Raw genomic sequence first — 19,548 nt, 5'->3', positions numbered from 1 at the left:
GTACTCTCAGCCCGACAGATGGTGGTTTGGGTTTAGTAGATCTTCGCGCGAAGTGCTCTGCTCTGTTTTGGAAACGGACCACTGTTGTGATGGAGAGGGCGCCGAACGGTCCCACTGCGGCGGTCTTCAATCTGTATCGTCCTCCATCTGCGGCGGCGCCGGTGAATGTCTCGCACATTCCCTTTTTTCTTAATTATGTGCGTCGCTACTATATGGAAAACAGCTACTTGGAGCTCTGTGACGTTCCCAGCCTTCGTGTCAGCGATGTCGTTTCCGCTCTCCGTGGGTCTACTGCGCGTTGTAAGTGGGAGTATCGGCTACCGTGGTATAACTGGGTCACGGTATGGAAAAATCTTGCCAGCAATGTTCTTCCTCCCTCTGTACACGCAGTGTGGTACAAGGTTGTGCATCGTACCTTCCCTACGCATGCGAAGCTCCACTCCATTAATCTTCTCTCGTCTGGAGCTTGTGACCTGTGTGCTGTGGAGGATACCCTTGAACACCGTTTCGTGTGTGGCCATTTTTGCAGTGTTTGGCATACCGCCCGAGATATGGTTCGCCTTATCAATCGGGTGGATACGCGCTCTGTTTTGCCGACAGACGTCTTAATCCCTCAGTGCGCCGCCTACCCGAATACTAAGAAGAATGCCACGGTGTGGCTCCTGGGTCACACCGTTTTTGCAATGTTTTCCCTGAAATTGACAACCGAATTTGACTTTCTTACATACTTATGGACTCAGCATGAACAAATTGCAGCCATGCCTGGCTATCGTGCTAATTTCGCGAATTTTTTGCAGGTTGCCCTTGCTCATGCATTTACCCGGATGTCGATGGCTACTTAACATGGTTTGATGATTTGGTATACTCTTCTACTTAGACCGCTCGAGTTGTGTTTTCCAGGAACGTACAATTATCGAAATTCGTGTAATCAGAGGTACTCTACTTTTTCTTCTTTGTGTTCCTTTTCATTTCCGGTATGGTTTACCTTCTCCTTGTTTCTGATTATTTTTATGCTGTGGATATCGGCGATTTCTTTTTGCAGAACTGACTTTCACATGTCGGTCTCCCAAGTGGCGGCAGTCCTATTTTTAGTCCTTTCCTGTATTACCGCGCAGTGACTTTCATTTTCTTCTTTTAGTTTCATTTCTACACTTGTTGGACTTTACTCCTCTGCTTTACTGGTTTGGAACTTTCCCAGTAATAGTACACCTGAGGAAGTGGTTTCTTTTTCTAGTTTTGGATTTTATCTTCTTTGTATACTGGAATCTTGTTTTTTCTGGTGGAATACTTGTCTCCATTTAGAAGATTTCATGGATTATGGCTTTTTCTTTGCACCTGCCGCTTTTTCCCGACGGACGTCGACATTCTCAAGGATGCTAACGGGGGATACGTTTTCTTTTTCGTCAGTCCGTCGTGGGACATTGAGTCAACAGTACCTTTATAGCTCATGAAGCTCGCCAATGGAAGGCGTTTTGTGGAGAGCGATAAGGCCGGGCTATAAGGGGAGATGGGAGGCCCGTTAAAAAAAAAAAAAAAAAAAAAAAAAAAAAAAAAAAAAAAAAAAAAAAAAAAAAAAAAAAAAAAAAGGTGCTGTTGGCTACCTTCCTTTTTTTTTTTTTCGTTTTGGTATTATGTCGCTACCCCTGCCAGCCCAATTTTCAAACTACCTTTCTGTTGTGACAAAGATGCTTCCTTATGCCTTTTAAACTACTGTAATGGTACGAAAATGCAGTAATTAACTCGGTTTGAGGGAGAATGTGCTAACCAAGTTTGCCAAGAAGACTTTGAAAACGACAAAACAGTACGAATCGGCAGGTGATTTCTGAAATAGCTCACCGCCTATTGTTGTGTAGGAGTGTAGAGTTCCAAATTTGGTTTGTAATCATGACTTTATTCCTTAGTCGTCTCGTCTCGTCCCGCAGACGTTTGTCGTGCTTGCGCTGTCATATGGACCACGACCCGAGCGGCAGCGAGCGGCAGTCGAGCAAAGTCGGGACAAGTCGGGACGGGGACAGGGACAGGAATGGTGCGAATGCACTGCAAACTACGCAGACACCTGGTGTGAGGCGCGGCGAGGCGAGGAAGCCCACATCGCTACCAGTGGCGCCCTCCAGCACGACACTGCACCACCCCGTACAGGCCCTCCGCTGGACACCAGGGACAAGATGCGTCCTCCGCTAGTGCCGAAGGCTGCACGCGCCCAGCGAATGACAGGAGGTGCAACGAGCAGCAGTGCGTCTCACACACGCGGCGGTGGGGCGCGCTCCCCGCACGCGTCCTCGAGGAACTGGCTGTTGCGGAAGGAAGTGCTTTCGTCAAATGCGGCGGAAAACTAACATTTTGTGTGTTGGGAAAAAAGCCGAACGCGAATTCTGCCGTGGTCCTACATTAGATGCGCGCCAACGGCCATACCATGATGGATACACCGGTTCTCGTCCGATCACCGAAGTTAAGCATCATTGGGCCCAGTTAGTACTTGGATGGGTGACCACCTGGGAAACCTGGGTGCTGTTGGCTACCTTCCTTTTTTTTTTTTTCGTTTTGGTATTATGTCGCTACCCCTGCCAGCCCAATTTTCAAACTACCTTTCTGTTGTGACAAAGATGCTTCCTTATGCCTTTTAAACTACTGTAATGGTACGAAAATGCAGTAATTAACTCGGTTTGAGGGAGAATGTGCTAACCAAGTTTGCCAAGAAGACTTTGAAAACGACAAAACAGTACGAATCGGCAGGTGATTTCTGAAATAGCTCACCGCCTATTGTTGTGTAGGAGTGTAGAGTTCCAAATTTGGTTTGTAATCATGACTTTATTCCTTAGTCGTCTCGTCTCGTCCCGCAGACGTTTGTCGTGCTTGCGCTGTCATATGGACCACGACCCGAGCGGCAGCGAGCGGCAGTCGAGCAAAGTCGGGACAAGTCGGGACGGGGACAGGGACAGGAATGGTGCGAATGCACTGCAAACTACGCAGACACCTGGTGTGAGGCGCGGCGAGGCGAGGAAGCCCACATCGCTACCAGTGGCGCCCTCCAGCACGACACTGCACCACCCCGTACAGGCCCTCCGCTGGACACCAGGGACAAGATGCGTCCTCCGCTAGTGCCGAAGGCTGCACGCGCCCAGCGAATGACAGGAGGTGCAACGAGCAGCAGTGCGTCTCACACACGCGGCGGTGGGGCGCGCTCCCCGCACGCGTCCTCGAGGAACTGGCTGTTGCGGAAGGAAGTGCTTTCGTCAAATGCGGCGGAAAACTAACATTTTGTGTGTTGGGAAAAAAGCCGAACGCGAATTCTGCCGTGGTCCTACATTAGATGCGCGCCAACGGCCATACCATGATGGATACACCGGTTCTCGTCCGATCACCGAAGTTAAGCATCATTGGGCCCAGTTAGTACTTGGATGGGTGACCACCTGGGAAACCTGGGTGCTGTTGGCTACCTTCCTTTTTTTTTTTTTCGTTTTGGTATTATGTCGCTACCCCTGCCAGCCCAATTTTCAAACTACCTTTCTGTTGTGACAAAGATGCTTCCTTATGCCTTTTAAACTACTGTAATGGTACGAAAATGCAGTAATTAACTCGGTTTGAGGGAGAATGTGCTAACCAAGTTTGCCAAGAAGACTTTGAAAACGACAAAACAGTACGAATCGGCAGGTGATTTCTGAAATAGCTCACCGCCTATTGTTGTGTAGGAGTGTAGAGTTCCAAATTTGGTTTGTAATCATGACTTTATTCCTTAGTCGTCTCGTCTCGTCCCGCAGACGTTTGTCGTGCTTGCGCTGTCATATGGACCACGACCCGAGCGGCAGCGAGCGGCAGTCGAGCAAAGTCGGGACAAGTCGGGACGGGGACAGGGACAGGAATGGTGCGAATGCACTGCAAACTACGCAGACACCTGGTGTGAGGCGCGGCGAGGCGAGGAAGCCCACATCGCTACCAGTGGCGCCCTCCAGCACGACACTGCACCACCCCGTACAGGCCCTCCGCTGGACACCAGGGACAAGATGCGTCCTCCGCTAGTGCCGAAGGCTGCACGCGCCCAGCGAATGACAGGAGGTGCAACGAGCAGCAGTGCGTCTCACACACGCGGCGGTGGGGCGCGCTCCCCGCACGCGTCCTCGAGGAACTGGCTGTTGCGGAAGGAAGTGCTTTCGTCAAATGCGGCGGAAAACTAACATTTTGTGTGTTGGGAAAAAAGCCGAACGCGAATTCTGCCGTGGTCCTACATTAGATGCGCGCCAACGGCCATACCATGATGGATACACCGGTTCTCGTCCGATCACCGAAGTTAAGCATCATTGGGCCCAGTTAGTACTTGGATGGGTGACCACCTGGGAAACCTGGGTGCTGTTGGCTACCTTCCTTTTTTTTTTTTTCGTTTTGGTATTATGTCGCTACCCCTGCCAGCCCAATTTTCAAACTACCTTTCTGTTGTGACAAAGATGCTTCCTTATGCCTTTTAAACTACTGTAATGGTACGAAAATGCAGTAATTAACTCGGTTTGAGGGAGAATGTGCTAACCAAGTTTGCCAAGAAGACTTTGAAAACGACAAAACAGTACGAATCGGCAGGTGATTTCTGAAATAGCTCACCGCCTATTGTTGTGTAGGAGTGTAGAGTTCCAAATTTGGTTTGTAATCATGACTTTATTCCTTAGTCGTCTCGTCTCGTCCCGCAGACGTTTGTCGTGCTTGCGCTGTCATATGGACCACGACCCGAGCGGCAGCGAGCGGCAGTCGAGCAAAGTCGGGACAAGTCGGGACGGGGACAGGGACAGGAATGGTGCGAATGCACTGCAAACTACGCAGACACCTGGTGTGAGGCGCGGCGAGGCGAGGAAGCCCACATCGCTACCAGTGGCGCCCTCCAGCACGACACTGCACCACCCCGTACAGGCCCTCCGCTGGACACCAGGGACAAGATGCGTCCTCCGCTAGTGCCGAAGGCTGCACGCGCCCAGCGAATGACAGGAGGTGCAACGAGCAGCAGTGCGTCTCACACACGCGGCGGTGGGGCGCGCTCCCCGCACGCGTCCTCGAGGAACTGGCTGTTGCGGAAGGAAGTGCTTTCGTCAAATGCGGCGGAAAACTAACATTTTGTGTGTTGGGAAAAAAGCCGAACGCGAATTCTGCCGTGGTCCTACATTAGATGCGCGCCAACGGCCATACCATGATGGATACACCGGTTCTCGTCCGATCACCGAAGTTAAGCATCATTGGGCCCAGTTAGTACTTGGATGGGTGACCACCTGGGAAACCTGGGTGCTGTTGGCTACCTTCCTTTTTTTTTTTTTCGTTTTGGTATTATGTCGCTACCCCTGCCAGCCCAATTTTCAAACTACCTTTCTGTTGTGACAAAGATGCTTCCTTATGCCTTTTAAACTACTGTAATGGTACGAAAATGCAGTAATTAACTCGGTTTGAGGGAGAATGTGCTAACCAAGTTTGCCAAGAAGACTTTGAAAACGACAAAACAGTACGAATCGGCAGGTGATTTCTGAAATAGCTCACCGCCTATTGTTGTGTAGGAGTGTAGAGTTCCAAATTTGGTTTGTAATCATGACTTTATTCCTTAGTCGTCTCGTCTCGTCCCGCAGACGTTTGTCGTGCTTGCGCTGTCATATGGACCACGACCCGAGCGGCAGCGAGCGGCAGTCGAGCAAAGTCGGGACAAGTCGGGACGGGGACAGGGACAGGAATGGTGCGAATGCACTGCAAACTACGCAGACACCTGGTGTGAGGCGCGGCGAGGCGAGGAAGCCCACATCGCTACCAGTGGCGCCCTCCAGCACGACACTGCACCACCCCGTACAGGCCCTCCGCTGGACACCAGGGACAAGATGCGTCCTCCGCTAGTGCCGAAGGCTGCACGCGCCCAGCGAATGACAGGAGGTGCAACGAGCAGCAGTGCGTCTCACACACGCGGCGGTGGGGCGCGCTCCCCGCACGCGTCCTCGAGGAACTGGCTGTTGCGGAAGGAAGTGCTTTCGTCAAATGCGGCGGAAAACTAACATTTTGTGTGTTGGGAAAAAAGCCGAACGCGAATTCTGCCGTGGTCCTACATTAGATGCGCGCCAACGGCCATACCATGATGGATACACCGGTTCTCGTCCGATCACCGAAGTTAAGCATCATTGGGCCCAGTTAGTACTTGGATGGGTGACCACCTGGGAAACCTGGGTGCTGTTGGCTACCTTCCTTTTTTTTTTTTTCGTTTTGGTATTATGTCGCTACCCCTGCCAGCCCAATTTTCAAACTACCTTTCTGTTGTGACAAAGATGCTTCCTTATGCCTTTTAAACTACTGTAATGGTACGAAAATGCAGTAATTAACTCGGTTTGAGGGAGAATGTGCTAACCAAGTTTGCCAAGAAGACTTTGAAAACGACAAAACAGTACGAATCGGCAGGTGATTTCTGAAATAGCTCACCGCCTATTGTTGTGTAGGAGTGTAGAGTTCCAAATTTGGTTTGTAATCATGACTTTATTCCTTAGTCGTCTCGTCTCGTCCCGCAGACGTTTGTCGTGCTTGCGCTGTCATATGGACCACGACCCGAGCGGCAGCGAGCGGCAGTCGAGCAAAGTCGGGACAAGTCGGGACGGGGACAGGGACAGGAATGGTGCGAATGCACTGCAAACTACGCAGACACCTGGTGTGAGGCGCGGCGAGGCGAGGAAGCCCACATCGCTACCAGTGGCGCCCTCCAGCACGACACTGCACCACCCCGTACAGGCCCTCCGCTGGACACCAGGGACAAGATGCGTCCTCCGCTAGTGCCGAAGGCTGCACGCGCCCAGCGAATGACAGGAGGTGCAACGAGCAGCAGTGCGTCTCACACACGCGGCGGTGGGGCGCGCTCCCCGCACGCGTCCTCGAGGAACTGGCTGTTGCGGAAGGAAGTGCTTTCGTCAAATGCGGCGGAAAACTAACATTTTGTGTGTTGGGAAAAAAGCCGAACGCGAATTCTGCCGTGGTCCTACATTAGATGCGCGCCAACGGCCATACCATGATGGATACACCGGTTCTCGTCCGATCACCGAAGTTAAGCATCATTGGGCCCAGTTAGTACTTGGATGGGTGACCACCTGGGAAACCTGGGTGCTGTTGGCTACCTTCCTTTTTTTTTTTTTCGTTTTGGTATTATGTCGCTACCCCTGCCAGCCCAATTTTCAAACTACCTTTCTGTTGTGACAAAGATGCTTCCTTATGCCTTTTAAACTACTGTAATGGTACGAAAATGCAGTAATTAACTCGGTTTGAGGGAGAATGTGCTAACCAAGTTTGCCAAGAAGACTTTGAAAACGACAAAACAGTACGAATCGGCAGGTGATTTCTGAAATAGCTCACCGCCTATTGTTGTGTAGGAGTGTAGAGTTCCAAATTTGGTTTGTAATCATGACTTTATTCCTTAGTCGTCTCGTCTCGTCCCGCAGACGTTTGTCGTGCTTGCGCTGTCATATGGACCACGACCCGAGCGGCAGCGAGCGGCAGTCGAGCAAAGTCGGGACAAGTCGGGACGGGGACAGGGACAGGAATGGTGCGAATGCACTGCAAACTACGCAGACACCTGGTGTGAGGCGCGGCGAGGCGAGGAAGCCCACATCGCTACCAGTGGCGCCCTCCAGCACGACACTGCACCACCCCGTACAGGCCCTCCGCTGGACACCAGGGACAAGATGCGTCCTCCGCTAGTGCCGAAGGCTGCACGCGCCCAGCGAATGACAGGAGGTGCAACGAGCAGCAGTGCGTCTCACACACGCGGCGGTGGGGCGCGCTCCCCGCACGCGTCCTCGAGGAACTGGCTGTTGCGGAAGGAAGTGCTTTCGTCAAATGCGGCGGAAAACTAACATTTTGTGTGTTGGGAAAAAAGCCGAACGCGAATTCTGCCGTGGTCCTACATTAGATGCGCGCCAACGGCCATACCATGATGGATACACCGGTTCTCGTCCGATCACCGAAGTTAAGCATCATTGGGCCCAGTTAGTACTTGGATGGGTGACCACCTGGGAAACCTGGGTGCTGTTGGCTACCTTCCTTTTTTTTTTTTTCGTTTTGGTATTATGTCGCTACCCCTGCCAGCCCAATTTTCAAACTACCTTTCTGTTGTGACAAAGATGCTTCCTTATGCCTTTTAAACTACTGTAATGGTACGAAAATGCAGTAATTAACTCGGTTTGAGGGAGAATGTGCTAACCAAGTTTGCCAAGAAGACTTTGAAAACGACAAAACAGTACGAATCGGCAGGTGATTTCTGAAATGCAGGTGATTTCTGAAATAGCTCACCGCCTATTGTTGTGTAGGAGTGTAGAGTTCCAAATTTGGTTTGTAATCATGACTTTATTCCTTAGTCGTCTCGTCTCGTCCCGCAGACGTTTGTCGTGCTTGCGCTGTCATATGGACCACGACCCGAGCGGCAGCGAGCGGCAGTCGAGCAAAGTCGGGACAAGTCGGGACGGGGACAGGGACAGGAATGGTGCGAATGCACTGCAAACTACGCAGACACCTGGTGTGAGGCGCGGCGAGGCGAGGAAGCCCACATCGCTACCAGTGGCGCCCTCCAGCACGACACTGCACCACCCCGTACAGGCCCTCCGCTGGACACCAGGGACAAGATGCGTCCTCCGCTAGTGCCGAAGGCTGCACGCGCCCAGCGAATGACAGGAGGTGCAACGAGCAGCAGTGCGTCTCACACACGCGGCGGTGGGGCGCGCTCCCCGCACGCGTCCTCGAGGAACTGGCTGTTGCGGAAGGAAGTGCTTTCGTCAAATGCGGCGGAAAACTAACATTTTGTGTGTTGGGAAAAAAGCCGAACGCGAATTCTGCCGTGGTCCTACATTAGATGCGCGCCAACGGCCATACCATGATGGATACACCGGTTCTCGTCCGATCACCGAAGTTAAGCATCATTGGGCCCAGTTAGTACTTGGATGGGTGACCACCTGGGAAACCTGGGTGCTGTTGGCTACCTTCCTTTTTTTTTTTTTCGTTTTGGTATTATGTCGCTACCCCTGCCAGCCCAATTTTCAAACTACCTTTCTGTTGTGACAAAGATGCTTCCTTATGCCTTTTAAACTACTGTAATGGTACGAAAATGCAGTAATTAACTCGGTTTGAGGGAGAATGTGCTAACCAAGTTTGCCAAGAAGACTTTGAAAACGACAAAACAGTACGAATCGGCAGGTGATTTCTGAAATAGCTCACCGCCTATTGTTGTGTAGGAGTGTAGAGTTCCAAATTTGGTTTGTAATCATGACTTTATTCCTTAGTCGTCTCGTCTCGTCCCGCAGACGTTTGTCGTGCTTGCGCTGTCATATGGACCACGACCCGAGCGGCAGCGAGCGACAGTCGAGCAAAGTCGGGACAAGTCGGGACGGGGACAGGGACAGGAATGGTGCGAATGCACTGCAAACTACGCAGACACCTGGTGTGAGGCGCGGCGAGGCGAGGAAGCCCACATCGCTACCAGTGGCGCCCTCCAGCACGACACTGCACCACCCCGTACAGGCCCTCCGCTGGACACCAGGGACAAGATGCGTCCTCCGCTAGTGCCGAAGGCTGCACGCGCCCAGCGAATGACAGGAGGTGCAACGAGCAGCAGTGCGTCTCACACACGCGGCGGTGGGGCGCGCTCCCCGCACGCGTCCTCGAGGAACTGGCTGTTGCGGAAGGAAGTGCTTTCGTCAAATGCGGCGGAAAACTAACATTTTGTGTGTTGGGAAAAAAGCCGAACGCGAATTCTGCCGTGGTCCTACATTAGATGCGCGCCAACGGCCATACCATGATGGATACACCGGTTCTCGTCCGATCACCGAAGTTAAGCATCATTGGGCCCAGTTAGTACTTGGATGGGTGACCACCTGGGAAACCTGGGTGCTGTTGGCTACCTTCCTTTTTTTTTTTTTCGTTTTGGTATTATGTCGCTACCCCTGCCAGCCCAATTTTCAAACTACCTTTCTGTTGTGACAAAGATGCTTCCTTATGCCTTTTAAACTACTGTAATGGTACGAAAATGCAGTAATTAACTCGGTTTGAGGGAGAATGTGCTAACCAAGTTTGCCAAGAAGACTTTGAAAACGACAAAACAGTACGAATCGGCAGGTGATTTCTGAAATAGCTCACCGCCTATTGTTGTGTAGGAGTGTAGAGTTCCAAATTTGGTTTGTAATCATGACTTTATTCCTTAGTCGTCTCGTCTCGTCCCGCAGACGTTTGTCGTGCTTGCGCTGTCATATGGACCACGACCCGAGCGGCAGCGAGCGACAGTCGAGCAAAGTCGGGACAAGTCGGGACGGGGACAGGGACAGGAATGGTGCGAATGCACTGCAAACTACGCAGACACCTGGTGTGAGGCGCGGCGAGGCGAGGAAGCCCACATCGCTACCAGTGGCGCCCTCCAGCACGACACTGCACCACCCCGTACAGGCCCTCCGCTGGACACCAGGGACAAGATGCGTCCTCCGCTAGTGCCGAAGGCTGCACGCGCCCAGCGAATGACAGGAGGTGCAACGAGCAGCAGTGCGTCTCACACACGCGGCGGTGGGGCGCGCTCCCCGCACGCGTCCTCGAGGAACTGGCTGTTGCGGAAGGAAGTGCTTTCGTCAAATGCGGCGGAAAACTAACATTTTGTGTGTTGGGAAAAAAGCCGAACGCGAATTCTGCCGTGGTCCTACATTAGATGCGCGCCAACGGCCATACCATGATGGATACACCGGTTCTCGTCCGATCACCGAAGTTAAGCATCATTGGGCCCAGTTAGTACTTGGATGGGTGACCACCTGGGAAACCTGGGTGCTGTTGGCTACCTTCCTTTTTTTTTTTTTCGTTTTGGTATTATGTCGCTACCCCTGCCAGCCCAATTTTCAAACTACCTTTCTGTTGTGACAAAGATGCTTCCTTATGCCTTTTAAACTACTGTAATGGTACGAAAATGCAGTAATTAACTCGGTTTGAGGGAGAATGTGCTAACCAAGTTTGCCAAGAAGACTTTGAAAACGACAAAACAGTACGAATCGGCAGGTGATTTCTGAAATAGCTCACCGCCTATTGTTGTGTAGGAGTGTAGAGTTCCAAATTTGGTTTGTAATCATGACTTTATTCCTTAGTCGTCTCGTCTCGTCCCGCAGACGTTTGTCGTGCTTGCGCTGTCATATGGACCACGACCCGAGCGGCAGCGAGCGACAGTCGAGCAAAGTCGGGACAAGTCGGGACGGGGACAGGGACAGGAATGGTGCGAATGCACTGCAAACTACGCAGACACCTGGTGTGAGGCGCGGCGAGGCGAGGAAGCCCACATCGCTACCAGTGGCGCCCTCCAGCACGACACTGCACCACCCCGTACAGGCCCTCCGCTGGACACCAGGGACAAGATGCGTCCTCCGCTAGTGCCGAAGGCTGCACGCGCCCAGCGAATGACAGGAGGTGCAACGAGCAGCAGTGCGTCTCACACACGCGGCGGTGGGGCGCGCTCCCCGCACGCGTCCTCGAGGAACTGGCTGTTGCGGAAGGAAGTGCTTTCGTCAAATGCGGCGGAAAACTAACATTTTGTGTGTTGGGAAAAAAGCCGAACGCGAATTCTGCCGTGGTCCTACATTAGATGCGCGCCAACGGCCATACCATGATGGATACACCGGTTCTCGTCCGATCACCGAAGTTAAGCATCATTGGGCCCAGTTAGTACTTGGATGGGTGACCACCTGGGAAACCTGGGTGCTGTTGGCTACCTTCCTTTTTTTTTTTTTCGTTTTGGTATTATGTCGCTACCCCTGCCAGCCCAATTTTCAAACTACCTTTCTGTTGTGACAAAGATGCTTCCTTATGCCTTTTAAACTACTGTAATGGTACGAAAATGCAGTAATTAACTCGGTTTGAGGGAGAATGTGCTAACCAAGTTTGCCAAGAAGACTTTGAAAACGACAAAACAGTACGAATCGGCAGGTGATTTCTGAAATAGCTCACCGCCTATTGTTGTGTAGGAGTGTAGAGTTCCAAATTTGGTTTGTAATCATGACTTTATTCCTTAGTCGTCTCGTCTCGTCCCGCAGACGTTTGTCGTGCTTGCGCTGTCATATGGACCACGACCCGAGCGGCAGCGAGCGGCAGTCGAGCAAAGTCGGGACAAGTCGGGACGGGGACAGGGACAGGAATGGTGCGAATGCACTGCAAACTACGCAGACACCTGGTGTGAGGCGCGGCGAGGCGAGGAAGCCCACATCGCTACCAGTGGCGCCCTCCAGCACGACACTGCACCACCCCGTACAGGCCCTCCGCTGGACACCAGGGACAAGATGCGTCCTCCGCTAGTGCCGAAGGCTGCACGCGCCCAGCGAATGACAGGAGGTGCAACGAGCAGCAGTGCGTCTCACACACGCGGCGGTGGGGCGCGCTCCCCGCACGCGTCCTCGAGGAACTGGCTGTTGCGGAAGGAAGTGCTTTCGTCAAATGCGGCGGAAAACTAACATTTTGTGTGTTGGGAAAAAAGCCGAACGCGAATTCTGCCGTGGTCCTACATTAGATGCGCGCCAACGGCCATACCATGATGGATACACCGGTTCTCGTCCGATCACCGAAGTTAAGCATCATTGGGCCCAGTTAGTACTTGGATGGGTGACCACCTGGGAAACCTGGGTGCTGTTGGCTACCTTCCTTTTTTTTTTTTTCGTTTTGGTATTATGTCGCTACCCCTGCCAGCCCAATTTTCAAACTACCTTTCTGTTGTGACAAAGATGCTTCCTTATGCCTTTTAAACTACTGTAATGGTACGAAAATGCAGTAATTAACTCGGTTTGAGGGAGAATGTGCTAACCAAGTTTGCCAAGAAGACTTTGAAAACGACAAAACAGTACGAATCGGCAGGTGATTTCTGAAATAGCTCACCGCCTATTGTTGTGTAGGAGTGTAGAGTTCCAAATTTGGTTTGTAATCATGACTTTATTCCTTAGTCGTCTCGTCTCGTCCCGCAGACGTTTGTCGTGCTTGCGCTGTCATATGGACCACGACCCGAGCGGCAGCGAGCGACAGTCGAGCAAAGTCGGGACAAGTCGGGACGGGGACAGGGACAGGAATGGTGCGAATGCACTGCAAACTACGCAGACACCTGGTGTGAGGCGCGGCGAGGCGAGGAAGCCCACATCGCTACCAGTGGCGCCCTCCAGCACGACACTGCACCACCCCGTACAGGCCCTCCGCTGGACACCAGGGACAAGATGCGTCCTCCGCTAGTGCCGAAGGCTGCACGCGCCCAGCGAATGACAGGAGGTGCAACGAGCAGCAGTGCGTCTCACACACGCGGCGGTGGGGCGCGCTCCCCGCACGCGTCCTCGAGGAACTGGCTGTTGCGGAAGGAAGTGCTTTCGTCAAATGCGGCGGAAAACTAACATTTTGTGTGTTGGGAAAAAAGCCGAACGCGAATTCTGCCGTGGTCCTACATTAGATGCGCGCCAACGGCCATACCATGATGGATACACCGGTTCTCGTCCGATCACCGAAGTTAAGCATCATTGGGCCCAGTTAGTACTTGGATGGGTGACCACCTGGGAAACCTGGGTGCTGTTGGCTACCTTCCTTTTTTTTTTTTTCGTTTTGGTATTATGTCGCTACCCCTGCCAGCCCAATTTTCAAACTACCTTTCTGTTGTGACAAAGATGCTTCCTTATGCCTTTTAAACTACTGTAATGGTACGAAAATGCAGTAATTAACTCGGTTTGAGGGAGAATGTGCTAACCAAGTTTGCCAAGAAGACTTTGAAAACGACAAAACAGTACGAATCGGCAGGTGATTTCTGAAATAGCTCACCGCCTATTGTTGTGTAGGAGTGTAGAGTTCCAAATTTGGTTTGTAATCATGACTTTATTCCTTAGTCGTCTCGTCTCGTCCCGCAGACGTTTGTCGTGCTTGCGCTGTCATATGGACCACGACCCGAGCGGCAGCGAGCGGCAGTCGAGCAAAGTCGGGACAAGTCGGGACGGGGACAGGGACAGGAATGGTGCGAATGCACTGCAAACTACGCAGACACCTGGTGTGAGGCGCGGCGAGGCGAGGAAGCCCACATCGCTACCAGTGGCGCCCTCCAGCACGACACTGCACCACCCCGTACAGGCCCTCCGCTGGACACCAGGGACAAGATGCGTCCTCCGCTAGTGCCGAAGGCTGCACGCGCCCAGCGAATGACAGGAGGTGCAACGAGCAGCAGTGCGTCTCACACACGCGGCGGTGGGGCGCGCTCCCCGCACGCGTCCTCGAGGAACTGGCTGTTGCGGAAGGAAGTGCTTTCGTCAAATGCGGCGGAAAACTAACATTTTGTGTGTTGGGAAAAAAGCCGAACGCGAATTCTGCCGTGGTCCTACATTAGATGCGCGCCAACGGCCATACCATGATGGATACACCGGTTCTCGTCCGATCACCGAAGTTAAGCATCATTGGGCCCAGTTAGTACTTGGATGGGTGACCACCTGGGAAACCTGGGTGCTGTTGGCTACCTTCCTTTTTTTTTTTTTCGTTTTGGTATTATGTCGCTACCCCTGCCAGCCCAATTTTCAAACTACCTTTCTGTTGTGACAAAGATGCTTCCTTATGCCTTTTAAACTACTGTAATGGTACGAAAATGCAGTAATTAACTCGGTTTGAGGGAGAATGTGCTAACCAAGTTTGCCAAGAAGACTTTGAAAACGACAAAACAGTACGAATCGGCAGGTGATTTCTGAAATAGCTCACCGCCTATTGTTGTGTAGGAGTGTAGAGTTCCAAATTTGGTTTGTAATCATGACTTTATTCCTTAGTCGTCTCGTCTCGTCCCGCAGACGTTTGTCGTGCTTGCGCTGTCATATGGACCACGACCCGAGCGGCAGCGAGCGGCAGTCGAGCAAAGTCGGGACAAGTCGGGACGGGGACAGGGACAGGAATGGTGCGAATGCACTGCAAACTACGCAGACACCTGGTGTGAGGCGCGGCGAGGCGAGGAAGCCCACATCGCTACCAGTGGCGCCCTCCAGCACGACACTGCACCACCCCGTACAGGCCCTCCGCTGGACACCAGGGACAAGATGCGTCCTCCGCTAGTGCCGAAGGCTGCACGCGCCCAGCGAATGACAGGAGGTGCAACGAGCAGCAGTGCGTCTCACACACGCGGCGGTGGGGCGCGCTCCCCGCACGCGTCCTCGAGGAACTGGCTGTTGCGGAAGGAAGTGCTTTCGTCAAATGCGGCGGAAAACTAACATTTTGTGTGTTGGGAAAAAAGCCGAACGCGAATTCTGCCGTGGTCCTACATTAGATGCGCGCCAACGGCCATACCATGATGGATACACCGGTTCTCGTCCGATCACCGAAGTTAAGCATCATTGGGCCCAGTTAGTACTTGGATGGGTGACCACCTGGGAAACCTGGGTGCTGTTGGCTACCTTCCTTTTTTTTTTTTTCGTTTTGGTATTATGTCGCTACCCCTGCCAGCCCAATTTTCAAACTACCTTTCTGTTGTGACAAAGATGCTTCCTTATGCCTTTTAAACTACTGTAATGGTACGAAAATGCAGTAATTAACTCGGTTTGAGGGAGAATGTGCTAACCAAGTTTGCCAAGAAGACTTTGAAAACGACAAAACAGTACGAATCGGCAGGTGATTTCTGAAATAGCTCACCGCCTATTGTTGTGTAGGAGTGTAGAGTTCCAAATTTGGTTTGTAATCATGACTTTATTCCTTAGTCGTCTCGTCTCGTCCCGCAGACGTTTGTCGTGCTTGCGCTGTCATATGGACCACGACCCGAGCGGCAGCGAGCGGCAGTCGAGCAAAGTCGGGACAAGTCGGGACGGGGACAGGGACAGGAATGGTGCGAATGCACTGCAAACTACGCAGACACCTGGTGTGAGGCGCGGCGAGGCGAGGAAGCCCACATCGCTACCAGTGGCGCCCTCCAGCACGACACTGCACCACCCCGTACAGGCCCTCCGCTGGACACCAGGGACAAGATGCGTCCTCCGCTAGTGCCGAAGGCTGCACGCGCCCAGCGAATGACAGGAGGTGCAACGAGCAGCAGTGCGTCTCACACACGCGGCGGTGGGGCGCGCTCCCCGCACGCGTCCTCGAGGAACTGGCTGTTGCGGAAGGAAGTGCTTTCGTCAAATGCGGCGGAAAACTAACATTTTGTGTGTTGGGAAAAAAGCCGAACGCGAATTCTGCCGTGGTCCTACATTAGATGCGCGCCAACGGCCATACCATGATGGATACACCGGTTCTCGTCCGATCACCGAAGTTAAGCATCATTGGGCCCAGTTAGTACTTGGATGGGTGACCACCTGGGAAACCTGGGTGCTGTTGGCTACCTTCCTTTTTTTTTTTTTCGTTTTGGTATTATGTCGCTACCCCTGCCAGCCCAATTTTCAAACTACCTTTCTGTTGTGACAAAGATGCTTCCTTATGCCTTTTAAACTACTGTAATGGTACGAAAATGCAGTAATTAACTCGGTTTGAGGGAGAATGTGCTAACCAAGTTTGCCAAGAAGACTTTGAAAACGACAAAACAGTACGAATCGGCAGGTGATTTCTGAAATAGCTCACCGCCTATTGTTGTGTAGGAGTGTAGAGTTCCAAATTTGGTTTGTAATCATGACTTTATTCCTTAGTCGTCTCGTCTCGTCCCGCAGACGTTTGTCGTGCTTGCGCTGTCATATGGACCACGACCCGAGCGGCAGCGAGCGGCAGTCGAGCAAAGTCGGGACAAGTCGGGACGGGGACAGGGACAGGAATGGTGCGAATGCACTGCAAACTACGCAGACACCTGGTGTGAGGCGCGGCGAGGCGAGGAAGCCCACATCGCTACCAGTGGCGCCCTCCAGCACGACACTGCACCACCCCGTACAGGCCCTCCGCTGGACACCAGGGACAAGATGCGTCCTCCGCTAGTGCCGAAGGCTGCACGCGCCCAGCGAATGACAGGAGGTTGCAACGAGCAGCAGTGCGTCTCACACACGCGGCGGTGGGGCGCGCTCCCCGCACGCGTCCTCGAGGAACTGGCTGTTGCGGAAGGAAGTGCTTTCGTCAAATGCGGCGGAAAACTAACATTTTGTGTGTTGGGAAAAAAGCCGAACGCGAATTCTGCCGTGGTCCTACATTAGATGCGCGCCAACGGCCATACCATGATGGATACACCGGTTCTCGTCCGATCACCGAAGTTAAGCATCATTGGGCCCAGTTAGTACTTGGATGGGTGGACCACCTGGGAAACCTGGGTGCTGTTGGCTACCTTCCTTTTTTTTTTTTTCGTTTTGGTATTATGTCGCTACCCCTGCCAGCCCAATTTTCAAACTACCTTTCTGTTGTGACAAAGATGCTTCCTTATGCCTTTTAAACTACTGTAATGGTACGAAAATGCAGTAATTAACTCGGTTTGAGGGAGAATGTGCTAACCAAGTTGCCAAGAAGACTTTGAAAACGACAAAACAGTACGAATCGGCAGGTGATTTCTGAAATAGCTCACCGCCTATTGTTGTGTAGGAGTGTAGAGTTCCAAATTTGGTTTGTAATCATGACTTTATTCCTTAGTCGTCTCGTCTCGTCCCGCAGACGTTTGTCGTGCTTGCGCTGTCATATGGACCACGACCCGAGCGGCAGCGAGCGGCAGTCGAGCAAAGTCGGGACAAGTCGGGACGGGGACAGGGACAGGAATGGTGCGAATGCACTGCAAACTACGCAGACACCTGGTGTGAGGCGCGGCGAGGCGAGGAAGCCCACATCGCTACCAGTGGCGCCCTCCAGCACGACACTGCACCACCCCGTACAGGCCCTCCGCTGGACACCAGGGACAAGATGCGTCCTCCGCTAGTGCCGAAGGCTGCACGCGCCCAGCGAATGACAGGAGGTGCAACGAGCAGCAGTGCGTCTCACACACGCGGCGGTGGGGGCGCGCTCCCCCGCACGCGTCCTCGAGGAACTGGCTGTTGCGGAAGGAAGTGCTTTCGTCAAATGCGGCGGAAAACTAACATTTTGTGGTGTTGGGAAAAAAGCCGAACGCGAATTCTGCCGTGGTCCTACATTAGATGCGCGCCAACGGCCATACCATGATGGATACACCGGTTCTCGTCCGATCACCGAAGTTAAGCATCATTGGGCCCAGTTAGTACTTGGATGGGTGGACCACCTGGGAAACCTGGGTGCTGTTGGCTACCTTCCTTTTTTTTTTTTTCGTTTTGGTATTATGTCGCTACCCCTGCCAGCCCAATTTCAAACTACCTTTCTGTTGTGACAAAGATGCTTCCTTATGCCTTTTAAACTACTGTAATGGTACGAAAATGCAGTAATTAACTCGGTTTGAGGGAGAATGTGCTAACCAAGTTTGCCAAGAAGACTTTGAAAACGACAAAACAGTACGAATCGGCAGGTGATTTCTGAAATAGCTCACCGCCTATTGTTGTGTAGGAGTGTAGAGTTCCAAATTTGGTTTGTAATCATGACTTTATTCCTTAGTCGTCCTCGTCTCGTCCCGCAGACGTTTGTCGTGCTTGCGCTGTCATATGGACCACGACCCGAGCGGCAGCGAGCGGCAGTCGAGCAAAAGTCGGGACAAGTCGGGACGGGGACAGGGACAGAATGGTGCGAATGCACTGCAAACTACGCAGACACCTGGTGTGAGGCGCGGCGAGGCGAGGAAGCCCACATCGCTACCAGTGGCGCCCTCCAGCACGACACTGCACCACCCCGTACAGGCCCTCCGCTGGACACCAGGGACAAGATGCGTCCTCCGCTAGTGGCCGAAGGCTGCACGCGCCCAGCGAATGACAGGAGGTGCAACGAGCAGCAGTGCGTCTCACACACGCGGCGGTGGGGCGCGCTCCCCGCACGCGTCCTCGAGGAACTGGCTGTTGCGGAAGGAAGTGCTTTCGTCAAATGCGGCGGAAAACTAACATTTTGTGTGTTGGGAAAAAAGCCGAACGCGAATTCTGCCGTGGTCCTACATTAGATGCGCGCCAACGGCCATACCATGATGGATACACCGGTTCTCGTCCGATCACCGAAGTTAAGCATCATTGGGCCAGTTAGTACTTGGATGGGTGACCACCTGGGAAACCTTGGTGCTGTTGGCTACCTTCCTTTTTTTTTTTTCGTTTTTGGTATTATGTCGCTACCCCTGCCAGCGCCAATTTTCAAACTACCTTTCTGTTGTGACAAAGATGCTTCCTTATGCCTTTTAAACTACTGTAATGGTACGAAAATGCAGTAATTAACTCGGTTTGAGGGAGAATGTTGCTAACCAAGTTTGCCAAGAAGACTTTGAAAACGACAAAACAGTACGAATCGGCAGGTGATTTCTGAAATAGCTCACCGCCTATTGTTGTGTAGGAGTGTAGAGTTCCAAATTTGGTTTGTAATCATGACTTTATTCCTTAGTCGTCTCGTCTCGTCCCGCAGACGTTTGTCGTGCTTGCGCTGTCATATGGACCACGACCCGAGCGGCAGCGAGCGACAGTCGAGCAAAGTCGGGACAAGTCGGGGACGGGGACAGGGACAGGAATGGTGCGAATGCACTGCAAACTACGCAGACACCTGGTGTGAGGCGCGGCGAGGGCG

General features: G+C 52.5%; 19 non-coding genes across 19 annotated transcripts; all 19 read left to right on the top strand.

Annotated features, from left to right (window-relative positions):
* The first annotated feature begins 2,398 nt into the window (after window positions 1-2,398).
* Window positions 2,399-2,517, top strand: LOC124566331. The gene has a single exon (XR_006970881.1). It is a non-coding gene; the product is annotated as a 5S ribosomal RNA (ribosomal RNA).
* A 799-nt stretch (window positions 2,518-3,316) lies between these two features.
* LOC124566329 lies at window positions 3,317-3,435 on the top strand. Its single transcript, XR_006970879.1, has one exon. It is a non-coding gene; the product is annotated as a 5S ribosomal RNA (ribosomal RNA).
* A 799-nt stretch (window positions 3,436-4,234) lies between these two features.
* LOC124566328 lies at window positions 4,235-4,353 on the top strand. The gene has a single exon (XR_006970878.1). It is a non-coding gene; the product is annotated as a 5S ribosomal RNA (ribosomal RNA).
* Window positions 4,354-5,152: 799 nt separating this feature from the next.
* On the top strand, window positions 5,153-5,271 carry LOC124566327. Its single transcript, XR_006970877.1, has one exon. It is a non-coding gene; the product is annotated as a 5S ribosomal RNA (ribosomal RNA).
* A 799-nt stretch (window positions 5,272-6,070) lies between these two features.
* On the top strand, window positions 6,071-6,189 carry LOC124566326. The gene has a single exon (XR_006970876.1). It is a non-coding gene; the product is annotated as a 5S ribosomal RNA (ribosomal RNA).
* A 799-nt stretch (window positions 6,190-6,988) lies between these two features.
* LOC124566324 lies at window positions 6,989-7,107 on the top strand. The gene has a single exon (XR_006970875.1). It is a non-coding gene; the product is annotated as a 5S ribosomal RNA (ribosomal RNA).
* A 799-nt stretch (window positions 7,108-7,906) lies between these two features.
* LOC124566323 lies at window positions 7,907-8,025 on the top strand. Its single transcript, XR_006970874.1, has one exon. It is a non-coding gene; the product is annotated as a 5S ribosomal RNA (ribosomal RNA).
* An 817-nt stretch (window positions 8,026-8,842) lies between these two features.
* Window positions 8,843-8,961, top strand: LOC124566322. Its single transcript, XR_006970873.1, has one exon. It is a non-coding gene; the product is annotated as a 5S ribosomal RNA (ribosomal RNA).
* Window positions 8,962-9,760: 799 nt separating this feature from the next.
* LOC124566321 lies at window positions 9,761-9,879 on the top strand. The gene has a single exon (XR_006970872.1). It is a non-coding gene; the product is annotated as a 5S ribosomal RNA (ribosomal RNA).
* A 799-nt stretch (window positions 9,880-10,678) lies between these two features.
* LOC124566320 lies at window positions 10,679-10,797 on the top strand. Its single transcript, XR_006970871.1, has one exon. It is a non-coding gene; the product is annotated as a 5S ribosomal RNA (ribosomal RNA).
* A 799-nt stretch (window positions 10,798-11,596) lies between these two features.
* On the top strand, window positions 11,597-11,715 carry LOC124566319. The gene has a single exon (XR_006970870.1). It is a non-coding gene; the product is annotated as a 5S ribosomal RNA (ribosomal RNA).
* Window positions 11,716-12,514: 799 nt separating this feature from the next.
* On the top strand, window positions 12,515-12,633 carry LOC124566346. The gene has a single exon (XR_006970895.1). It is a non-coding gene; the product is annotated as a 5S ribosomal RNA (ribosomal RNA).
* Window positions 12,634-13,432: 799 nt separating this feature from the next.
* On the top strand, window positions 13,433-13,551 carry LOC124566345. The gene has a single exon (XR_006970894.1). It is a non-coding gene; the product is annotated as a 5S ribosomal RNA (ribosomal RNA).
* Window positions 13,552-14,350: 799 nt separating this feature from the next.
* Window positions 14,351-14,469, top strand: LOC124566342. Its single transcript, XR_006970891.1, has one exon. It is a non-coding gene; the product is annotated as a 5S ribosomal RNA (ribosomal RNA).
* Window positions 14,470-15,268: 799 nt separating this feature from the next.
* LOC124566330 lies at window positions 15,269-15,387 on the top strand. Its single transcript, XR_006970880.1, has one exon. It is a non-coding gene; the product is annotated as a 5S ribosomal RNA (ribosomal RNA).
* Window positions 15,388-16,186: 799 nt separating this feature from the next.
* On the top strand, window positions 16,187-16,305 carry LOC124566318. The gene has a single exon (XR_006970869.1). It is a non-coding gene; the product is annotated as a 5S ribosomal RNA (ribosomal RNA).
* Window positions 16,306-17,105: 800 nt separating this feature from the next.
* Window positions 17,106-17,225, top strand: LOC124566344. The gene has a single exon (XR_006970893.1). It is a non-coding gene; the product is annotated as a 5S ribosomal RNA (ribosomal RNA).
* An 801-nt stretch (window positions 17,226-18,026) lies between these two features.
* LOC124566343 lies at window positions 18,027-18,146 on the top strand. Its single transcript, XR_006970892.1, has one exon. It is a non-coding gene; the product is annotated as a 5S ribosomal RNA (ribosomal RNA).
* Window positions 18,147-18,946: 800 nt separating this feature from the next.
* On the top strand, window positions 18,947-19,064 carry LOC124566341. The gene has a single exon (XR_006970890.1). It is a non-coding gene; the product is annotated as a 5S ribosomal RNA (ribosomal RNA).
* The last annotated feature ends 484 nt before the right edge of the window (window positions 19,065-19,548 follow it).

The sequence above is a fragment of the Schistocerca americana genome, unplaced genomic scaffold (genome assembly GCF_021461395.2).
Source record: "Schistocerca americana isolate TAMUIC-IGC-003095 unplaced genomic scaffold, iqSchAmer2.1 HiC_scaffold_1385, whole genome shotgun sequence".
In the NCBI taxonomy this organism is placed as follows: Eukaryota; Metazoa; Arthropoda; class Insecta; order Orthoptera; family Acrididae; genus Schistocerca; species Schistocerca americana.
The sequence above is the reverse complement of the archived record's forward strand: the minus strand, read 5'-3'. Positions and strand labels throughout refer to the sequence as shown.